Source organism: Mugil cephalus, chromosome 11, assembly GCF_022458985.1.
Source record: "Mugil cephalus isolate CIBA_MC_2020 chromosome 11, CIBA_Mcephalus_1.1, whole genome shotgun sequence".
Classification (NCBI taxonomy): Eukaryota; Metazoa; Chordata; class Actinopteri; order Mugiliformes; family Mugilidae; genus Mugil; species Mugil cephalus.
In genome coordinates, this window is record NC_061780.1 from 23,914,285 (window position 1) to 23,923,868 (window position 9,584).

Genomic DNA, 9,584 nt, shown 5'->3' on the forward strand with positions numbered 1-9,584 from the left:
CGATTTAAAGAGTTGCAGCCATCCTCTAAATCTCTTAAAAAACGTTCTTGTGCGTTTTTAACCTTTGCGAGTGGACGAGGAATGCTTAAACCGCGTTGCTTTGTGAATGGAGGTTGGCGACGGAGGGTCCCTGACCGAGGCGAGCCTCCTCCGTCCTCTCGGGCTGAGCAGGAGACTCGGCCACCGGTCAGGTGCGAGTCCCCGGCACAGACCGTTTGGATACAGTGCTCCTCGACCAGAATGAACGATGAACGGCAATGCACGGGGAGGATACGTCTTCAGACAATTGCCAACTTGATTTTATTTATTTATCTTGCTTACTATGTCCCCAAACCGCCCCAGTTACCAAACCAAAACGCACAAGCGCCAAATAACGAGCCGTGTTGACCAAGGTGAATCATCGCAGCCAGATGTAATTGTGACAGATTAAAATATAGTAGTAATTATAATAACAATATTCATATTAAAAATAAATAACAATTACCTTGAGTAAGTTACCAGTCCCTTGGATGCATAATGTCAGCGGTCAAAGCTCAATTCGTTCCCGGGGGCATTCACCAATTCCAAAAAAGGGGATAAGTCCTAGGATAAGTCCACAAAACGCATCATTACAAACGGAACTGTCGTCTTATGTTGAGGAAAAAAATAAATTAATTAATGTCACGTTGCTGGGATGAAGATGTGGGGAGAAACTCGGAGAGGAGTTCTGGATGTCTGGTTAGTTCCGACTGCGCTTCCAGTGCGTAAAAGAGGTTCAGAAAAGAAGAAAAAAAAATCCCTATTGCAGGCTGTTCCCCGGCTGTTATTTCTCACATTGTTCCAAAACGAAACGTCCTCCGCTCTTCTTTAGTTCTGGAAGAAAATCCCTCTTTCCCTCAGACAGCTGTGTTTTTGTTTGTTTATTTTTTGCCTGTTTATTTTGTTGTTATTATTGTTTTTAATTCCGTGAATTCTTATCTCAAAAAAAGTTATTATCCAAATCTGAAACGCTCTCCTCCAGCAGCTCGCGCCTTCTCCCCAGGTGAACGCGAGGGCTTTAACGAAGCTGCAAATCAAGAGGGCTCGTGCGCGTCTCGGGAACCGTCGTCCCCAGCTCGCGGCTCCTCGTCTCGAGCGTGTGTGTGTGTCCGCGCGCGGCAACAGCCGGATTCCTTATTTGGAAGCCCGGGGCTCGCGCGACCGTCAAGAGACTCGAACTACACCAAAAAGACTTCCAGGCAGCTCTTTTCAAAATAAAACTAACGTAATTGGCTGAGGTGTCTCAGTTTCTTTAAGTAATTACGCAGCACATGAAAGAATTAGCCATTGAGCCCGAACATTACAGAAAGTAATCTCCAACTTAACGGCCAATAAAAAAGACTTATCCCACCAACATTGTCTCCTTACTTTTATTTTACGCTATATTTTAAACGGTGCTGGTCTTTGCAAATGAAAGTGTAGATGTGCCTAAGTGTTGGGAAATCAGGTGACTAAAAAGGAATTTACTGGAAGTAAATCTTACACACATAAGAGTGTAGGAAAAAAAAAATCAGCTTTCTGTATTTTCTAGGACTCCCTGACAAATTGTAACACGCTGAAAACGTAAAATCTGAAAACAAGGTATCCCACCTATATTATGGTCTCACTTTTATTTTAGACTTTATTTAGAGTCACGTCTTCTAAATGGTGTTTGTCTTTGCAAATAAAATCATAAGTGTGCATAACTGATGGCAAATCATGTGGCTAAAAAGAAATTTGCTGGCGTAAACACTGTGTCATAACAGCGCGATGCACTGGAGATTTCTCTTTGTGCAGTATTCACATTGTTGTGTCCAGAAGTTTCGTCTGCATTTTAAATATGCAAATGTACTGAATAATAAAACAGAAGCTGCTGTAAATCGCAGCTGTGACTGAAACTGAAAACAAACAAACAAACAAAAATAAAACACACAGCAGGCAAGAGGAGTCTCCCTTGGGAATGCTCTTATTTTGAAGGCTAATTTTTCCTGTCACATTCTGCCTTTACTGCGTTCAAAGTGGATGGAGGTGGGGGTGAGGGGGTTCCTCCGAGCAGAAAATCCACCCATCAGCCCCCTCTTCTGGAGTCAAACAGCGTCAACTGGATATACTGAGGCGTCAAGGCCGTGGCACCAGCATATATTACACAAATGCCGAGAATAAACAGCCACTGCACTTGTTTATTTATTTATGTACACAATATAGAAATCATTCAGTGCTGCACCAGCATATGGAGGAGACACATCATCATCCAGTTTGTACAATTTTCTCCAAATTATGGTTTGGACGAGGCGATTCACTCAATTAGGCGTGTGTTGAGATGAAGCTACTAAAGACAAACGGGATTGAAACGTATATGGTTGTGTTGGAGGCAGATCTTTCTCCTTTTACACTAAACCTTCAACATGCATATTTATACAGCATTTACATATTCCATTTAAACTTGTGTTGCTGAGTGTTTGTCCAGGTTTGATGTGTGTTTGTTTGGAAAATGCATCATGGTCGTTCTTTTAAATGATCCATCCCATATATGGCATTGATGGATCATAGACAAACATTAGTTGTTGACCCAGTGGCCTAATGGATAAGGCATCAGCTTCCTGGTGCTGGGGATTGTGGGTTTCAGTCCCACCTGGGTTACATTTGAAGAAGTTCTTTCTAGAAGTAACAGACTAAAGAACAGCTTCTAATCTCAGGCTGTCAGATTCCTCACACCTTGAGCCTCTTCTTCACAGGCTTCACCCCCATATTTATTCCTCAGCCCACCTACAGTCAACATCTGCACTTCCATGGACACCATTTGATTATTGTTTACGGATTAAAACTCTGCTACTAATTGCATTAAATTGTGTGCTACTGGGTGCTTTGACTGTACCTATTGTGTTTTATTCTGTATAGTTGCTATGGGGTTTTTATATATATATCTTTATTCTGCTATAGTATAGTTTTATAGCAGCTGCCAAACTGTATTTTGCTGTTCTTCACCAGGCAATGACAATAAAACGTCTTATTCTTAGTTGAGCATCATTTTTCTTTGTCGGTTTAACATAATCTTTTGCATAATAGAGAAAATGTTTGTGTGCCTCTGCAACATGGTGCGTCTTGCAAGATAGTGTCATTTTGCAGCATTCTCGCCCTGAGCCAATTCTCTACCTATAGACACAGAAAAAAAAGGAAAAATGTACAGAGCAAGTTATAAATATTTAGATTGGAGAGAAAAAAGGGCCTTTGCATGTCTACTGTGTTAAGACGCTTCATATGTTCAGCAGCTGATTAATTAGCACGTGCATAATGCCAGCTATGGGTCTGGCATCATTGTTCCTTCACTGCGTATATTCAGTGATTTTATGAAGAGATGGGGATTAAGAAAACAACGTACGTGGACACGTCATAGCTGTGAAATCAAAACATCTGACTATGCCCTACGCTCTTCTGAACAGAGTCTTCATGGCCCGTGATGCAACTCAGCCGATGACCACTGAGTCAAAAGTACAGATGTGTTACGTTAATAGCGGCTAATGCAGCCCTGGGCGAGAGGGAAAGATGAGACGACCATTTTATGACTTACGTCGTGACACTCCAAAGGAAAACGTCTGTTTATCAGATTTGTATGGCCAATATAGACTGTATAAAGATGGACGGTGGAACTGCTTCTCAAAAAAAAAAAGCCAAAGCAAGTACAGCTCCCCCTGGTGACTGGCTGCAGTATAGGTCATAAGCTCCACCAACATATTGCACGTACTAAATCTTATACATATAAAATGAGTGTGGAAAAAAATAATCTCCAAATAAATATTTCTGTATGTTCTAGTACTTCCTGCCACATTTTAACACATTGTTAAGTGCAAAATATGTGTGGTTCTCTCTTTAAAAACACAAATGTTGGACTTTTGACTAGTGCTGAAACATCACATTCTGTTTATAATCGTAAAAATTAATAAATTATTCTTCATTGTCTCCATTGTCAGAGCACTGAAGTATAACTGGTACGTCCTGTCATCTTAGACTGCTAACGTGAACTGGAATAGTGGCTTGATATTTTGTGCTTTGTGTGACCAATCTATTCCATTCTTTGGATCTGTTGAGTTTCTTTGTTCAGTTTTTAGAGAGCCATTTGGAATCAAGCATTGATTGTTAAAACTGTGATTTCCGACCGTCTGCTGCATCCTCTAGGCTCCAGTAGAAAGATGTTCACACATTGTGAAAGTCACAGCTGGAAGAGGTGAATGAACAAAAAAAGTTGTTCTTCTGATAAACTCACTGTTGACACTATGTGGGAATGACATCCACTCGTACGTCAATTTTCTGCCACTTTCCCCCGGAGGTTATTTTGGCAGCAGGCTAAGCAACGTAGCCCAGACATCCGTCTTCCTAGAAATGTTTTCCAGCTCTTCCTGGGGGATTCTGAGGGGGTTTCCACAGTAGAGGAGATATACGGTATAATCTCACCGGAAAATTCCTGGACAAACTCAGGGTCTTTGCTCTGTTGGTCTGGCCAACTGGAAACCTAAATGCCTCAACTGGAAATGTCCAATTGTCTGAGGTAGAAAGGCTCCAGCCTCAATCCCTGGTGTCCCATCTCCTGGTTTTCAGTCTCATTCCTTCAGTCAGTATGAAAAATGATAACCCTATGTGAGGGTCAGAGCATGGATCCTTCTTCCCAATAGTGCTGATGCAGTAGTTGGGGTTCTTCCACATCTATAATTCAGTCAAATTCAGGGAGAATTGACGCATTTGACCCAGTATGTACACTCCAGGCTAAATTTGGGGGTTAGGTGTTTCCTCAAACAACTTCAACCCCTACGCCGCAGCTCATCCAGGTTTCGAACCTGCACCCAACTGGATTTAACCACTCGTCAAGCTGCGATGGACGAGTGGTTACCTGATAATAATATGTTGCATTAAACCCTGATTTGGTTCATGTTTACAGGGCAATCAAGTTATCGAGACAAAGTTGTGACACGTCTCCAAGGAAATAATCAGATCAAACATGTAGCATCAGCAGCAAGGGTGGACATTTATTGCTCTTCTGTGGTAAACCCACCGCTGTTCTGTGTAAGAACAACTTATTGAGTTTGATCGAGACACAGGCAATGCCTAGAAGACAGCTATTTATGTTTATAAGCCACACAGCTGCTGCCAGAAGCCTCAGAAGGAGAAAAGGCACTCTGGAGTCAATCAGTGACCTTTGCAACTGCACCAATTGGTCATGGTCTGAGGAAGCCACCACGTGCCAAGAGTAGACATTCTAAGGTCCCTGAACCCTGATGAAGGCCACGAGCCAAAACACTTCAGGTTTAATAAAATTGTCCCATACACAACAAGCTTTTGCTGGAGTCTTGACTTTCCTTGAGATTTTACTTCCCTACAATGTCCGTGAGAAGGTTTTAGGTTTGAACAGTCTCATACAAATGTTTGAAAAGAAAATGTTTAAGACTTCATAAGAGCCGACAGTCCCTCGAGCTATTCAAACCTGCACATGCTGACTTCCGTCACTTCGAACAGCCTACTGGTGCCCAGTTTCATAACCAATTAGTGTTATTCTGGCCACATTCGGAAGCCATCGCATTCTACTGAATAAGATGGAGTGTAAATAAGATGCAGCGATTGGAATCTCACCTTGAACAGAAGTGTAATTACTGACGTAAGGGAAAGTCATCATTACATCACTGCACTGCCATATGGGGGTGGAAATGGAGACAACACACCACTCTTCAGTAGGCAGACTGGTGCAATGTTCGAAGTCCACAGACAACAGCTTGTCAGCCCTAAACCGCAAAAATCAAAAATCATCAAGAAATCTGTGATTACTTGAGTAAAAAATAAAAATAAACAAAAACATTTTGATGATGTGCAGAAGGCAGCCAGTTCGGAGCAGGATCAAGTGTGTTTTGATTTTAGCAATAATGATAATACTGATTGTCAATTTCCATTGCTTTTTGGCTGTCACTTAATTTTGAGTTTTTACCACACTTAATTTCACTGACTTCGGAAACACAACTTAAAAACTCAACAATAATTTGACAGCATTATGCCGTCTAATTACTGAGCTTGAATCTGTTCTTTGATATAATACAAACAACAAAAACAACAGCATGGAGGCACTGAAATGGCATTTATTCTGTAGCATGAGCCAAAACCTGCAACCAGACTCTTGTTTTGTACTAAGAAAACCTTTAAAAGGCAGCGTGCATACTCGTTAACCCTTTACGGGGTAAAGGGTAACATCAGCACACACTTCAAACCACATCCCTGTGCCTGGTTTTCACACAGCCAATCACAGAAGATCGAGGCAACAGTCAAATTCTTGTCAAATACGGTCTGCAAGGTCCACCTCTGCATGAACACTGAGCACAACTGCTTTATTAGGTACCATGAAGACACCTAATGTTGTCTAATGTGATATTGTGTATGTTGACAAGTTCCTGAATCAGTACTTATGTTCTAATGATTTAAAATAATGTTGATATTTGTTTATCACTTAAGGGCAGGTATTGAATTTCCAAGTATTTCAATGAGGGCCCTATAAAGGGTTAAACATCCTGCAGGTGGGGTTAAAAGAGGCGTTCATTCATCAATGTATCATTAATCAATAGCTTGGCCTGTCATTAGCATGTGGGTCACTTGTTTTGGTTGAGTTCATCGGACATCATTCATTCAGGCTTGATAGGATCCATCATGGCCGCAGGGAACCAGAGGGTAAATAATTACGTAGTAAAAAAATGTACTAAGCTATATTATTTTGGAAAATGTGCACAGGCAGTTTGGACGTGGCTGGACAGAATTTCCCACTTATGGGAATGATCCTACTGGAGTGATCAGGAGAGAGCAGCCAGAGTTCAGGACCACGGACAGCTCCACACAACGCAGGACGCTCTTCATTCCTTTTCCCACTTTACCCTGCGATGTTCCCACCATAGCCCAACACCTGAATACCACATCCAACAGTACTCATAGCACAGGCTTATTAAGCTTAAACTTATAAATCTATTAAAAATAAATAAATAAATAGATTTACTTGTGTTTCTTGTTTAGATCTTTTCTCAGGGTGGACTTTAGACATGATATACTGTGTTTTAGGGGAGGGGGTGTCCATCCCAAAACATCCGCATGAACATTCACATCCCATTTCATCAAACATGCTCGTGCAAAGGTCACTGGGTTGTGAAAATAATTGAAAATCAGGGATCTGGTCTTTTGGGCAGGATAAGTATCCAAAGCAAGTGTGACAGCTTTCACATCTAAACACAATACAGCATGATTAAAAACCGAGCCAAAGCGGCAAAGAATATGTGATTTGATCATGGTGAAGAGAGTTTAAAATGCCTGACGGACGATGTAGCCAACATACAGCTCTGGCTCTCGGTCCATATGTGCCGCACACACACAGGCGGGGGTTAGTGTAGCAGTAGACGGTGCCCACTTAAGCACCTTGACCCTAAATCCTCATGGACAAACAGTGACAGTCGAGTCTGCATTTTTCCCCCACTAAGTCTCCCGTTCTCCACAAGCTGTAGGAGGTGTGTGTATTCAGGCGTTGCCCTTCATATCCAATATCCCCAGCACACACACTAGCCACAGGGCTCAGCCGCACAGATGGGAAACCCCTCTGATGTGAAACCCGGAGAGATCTGAGAGGCTTCTGGAGGTGAAAGCACAAACAAAGGCATCTTCCCCTCCATCGCCGTCATTGTCTCCACATCAGCCAAACACAAACAGGCGTGTGGAGGTGCGCGTGAGGACACGCACAGGCATGAAAACATTTCAAGAACACCTCAGCAAACAGCGCTGACAGGGTTACAAATGAGCGAGCTGTTAAAAGGGAGAATGTTTCACGTTGGACTTGAGCCGCATGAATGAAACGCTGCTGTTTCTAAACCCTTTCTTCACCATTGTTGTGTCTGATCATGCTTGCAAACATATTTCGGGTAATTTCCTCTTCCAAGCCGCAGAATACTACCACTGTGTTTCCCGAAACGCCTGCCAACAAATCCTCTTTCTGCCGCAGCCATGAAGCAATCCAGTCCCTGGCACAATCAAAGTCTTCTGCAGCCTCGTCATGAATTGCATCTACGGGAGGCTGAGAGTGCATTTTTTTCTGAGGCCCTTTGTGGTGGAATTATGTACAGTCCAAGAGCACGGGGATGAGTATGAGGGAAAAGCAGCTGTGTTAGCAGCTGAACTAATAAAAGAGCGTTTAAAACGAAACACCCCATCACCTAATGCCTCGCGCTGATGTGCGGAGGAATTAACGATTGCTAAGTTTCCAGGAATTCATTAATGCTTGGCATGAATGGAAACAGCTATTCAGCATCACTTTAAGGCGCACAAAAAGCTGAGATATCAATGTTTCCTGGCGTCGTATTTTCGCAGAGGAAATTAAGCCGTAATTCTGCTTTAATTGACAGCAAGCTCCATGTTCACGTGACATGATTTCATGACCTCACTGTTTTTGATAAGGAATATTCACAATTAAAGTGGAACATCAGCAAGGGTAAAACATGCAAATTTTTGCTTAAAGTCAACAGGGCCCAATGACATTCACTCAGGTCTGACATTTACTCAACTTATTTCAGGATCTATTTGTAGGTATGGATCTTGTATCTTGTTAACTCTGACTTTCATTCTTTATCCATCTATTTTGTGTATTTGTGTGTGTGATCTATACTTTTCTTTGTCGCATAAGAAAGTCGGTAAACACCGTTGTGCTGACCGGGAATCGAACCCCTGTCCACTGCTATGCTCGCCACTATAACAGCTCCGTTGCCGGCACCGTCTCAATGCAAAGCGGGCAAAGCTTCTGTGTGAAACTTTAGCAAAAAATAAATAAATAAAATTAAAAAAGAAAGAACGTTCTGTAAACGACTCTTTGTATGTTTTAAAGAGACGGTCAAAAGAACTACAAAATGCGAAATTAGCGACTTGAGCTAAACTGACTGCTCACGCTTGCAACTCAACCGAGCGGTCACTCACGTTTTCTGAAGGGTCACGGATACATTTTAATTAATATCTTCGACTAAAATATTACTTCCTCACCTCCTCAAGGCCTTGAAAGTTTTGAAAGAGTGAGCTGGGCAGCATGGCAGCAACGCCGAGTCAGTCACTTCCGGGTTTGTCACCAACTTTCTGAACAGCAGCGCCACCCGATGGATATGATCGGTGTTGCATAAAATACTCAACGAGGTGAATCGATAGATTTTCTTTTTTTTCCCCAACCTGGTGTATTTTCCACTTATCTGATTCAATGCATCTACACCGATACAGGCATAACATTATGACCACCTCCGTCTGTGCCTCCAAAACAGTTGTGACGGATTAGAGAATTTTCAAGAGTCTTTTGAGGGTGTCCTGTAGTGTCTGGAAACACAATGTCATTAGTAGTAGTGGGGGTCTTTGGGTCCTGTGCGTTGAGAGGAGGGGCCTCTATGGATCATCCCACAGATAAGTGGGATGTAAGTGAATCTGGAGGCCACCTTGTGCTGTTCTTTATGTTTTTTTTTTTTAAGTTTTTGTGTGTGTGTGTCTGTGTCAGGCTGCATCCTGATGGTGTAGGAGTCTAAGTAACATCCACACAAATGAATGCCAGG

At 42.3% G+C, this 9,584-nt stretch overlaps 1 protein-coding gene across 12 annotated transcripts in view; it reads right to left on the reverse strand.

Moving 5' to 3' along the window:
* Window positions 1-9,085, reverse strand: part of adgrb1a (adhesion G protein-coupled receptor B1a) — a 160,671-nt gene extending 151,586 nt beyond the window's left edge. For 8 of the 12 annotated variants that reach the window (XM_047598678.1, XM_047598677.1, XM_047598676.1 and 5 more), the window contains exon 1: window positions 485-1,130. The gene's annotated coding sequence lies outside the window, so the exon portion shown is untranslated. Of the gene's footprint in view, window positions 1-484; window positions 1,132-5,616; window positions 5,766-9,033 lie in introns of those variants that run through there. The other 4 variants (XM_047598679.1, XM_047598671.1, XM_047598666.1 and 1 more) reach the window with 3 other exon arrangements.
* Window positions 9,086-9,584: the final 499 nt, after the last annotated feature.